The sequence below is a fragment of the Echinops telfairi genome, unplaced genomic scaffold (genome assembly GCF_000313985.2).
Source record: "Echinops telfairi isolate 266 unplaced genomic scaffold, ASM31398v2 ScPeMD7_31;HRSCAF=116, whole genome shotgun sequence".
Lineage (NCBI taxonomy): Eukaryota > Metazoa > Chordata > Mammalia > Afrosoricida > Tenrecidae > Echinops > Echinops telfairi.
In genome coordinates this window covers 26,798,673-26,799,786 of record NW_022103928.1, presented here as the reverse complement: position 1 = coordinate 26,799,786, position 1,114 = coordinate 26,798,673, and positions in this window count along the sequence as shown.

Below are 1,114 nucleotides of genomic sequence, written 5' to 3'. Positions count from 1 at the left end.
GGCTTCTGCGTGACTGACAGGCCCCAGCCAGAGGCAAGCACTCCCTAAGGCAGTGCTTGGCTGTGCACATGCTCTATTAGGGCACAGGGCTGATGTTACAGCTTTAATGCATCTGGGTTTCCAAATGCATTAAAGCCCTGTAGTTGATAAACCAGGATGCTTTCCTCTAAGCATGTTGCAGCTTATTGGAAGGTAAGACTTATACAGCTAATAAAGATTGCTCTGTATTTTAACAAGTGTATGCACTGCAATAGTATTATTTTCATAGCTCTTAAAAATGTGCTAAACAGACATGTGAACAAAACATTTCCCATTTCATCAGCCTTCACATGCACAATTCTGTGACGTGAATTCTGTTACAGTTTTGGCTTTAAGTTTTTAAAGTTTAAGTTTGGAACTCCATTCACAGAATGGCAGTAGAAACTATTCTTATACACCAATTCAAGCTTAATAAATGAACATTTCATCAATGTGAATCCAGAGTAAGAGTTTGGAGATAGGAGGGTGAGTGAGGCCCTTCCATGGTATTAAATAATGAGCACCTCCTTGTTTTCTTTATAGAGCACAGAGTAACCTTCTATCAGGACTCCTGTGGGTGCAAAACCTTAATGGCTGGTGGTTCAGATCCATCCAGTGGTGTAGTATGAGGAGGGGGTGCCAGCCCCCCACCACTAATCACGGGTTCAGTAAGCACAATTATATGGTTGAGATATATAAATGTTATATTAAAGTCATTGAGAGCATGAGAGATAGAGGAGAGATTGAATTAATGGAGTCAGACACAATTCATGGTAGCATGCTCATCTCAGCTTGGTGGTCCTCATCGGGGGAGCCCAGCCAAAAGAGCAGGAGAGAGCCCCGGGAGCGAGAGAAGGAGAGAGCCACGGGTCAAGAGCAGGAGAGCCCCAACTTTATTGCTAACCAAGGGTTATATCTCACTAGGGGGACATGATTACAGGTAATCACACATCACAGGAAGGGGCAGTACCATAGGCATACACATCGTGGGAAGGGGATGTATGATAGGCATAAGCATGACAGGAAGGGGATGAGCTAGGGTGTGCCCATAGGAATGGGAAGGTCTAGGGGTATACATGTGACAAGATGGGCGGAC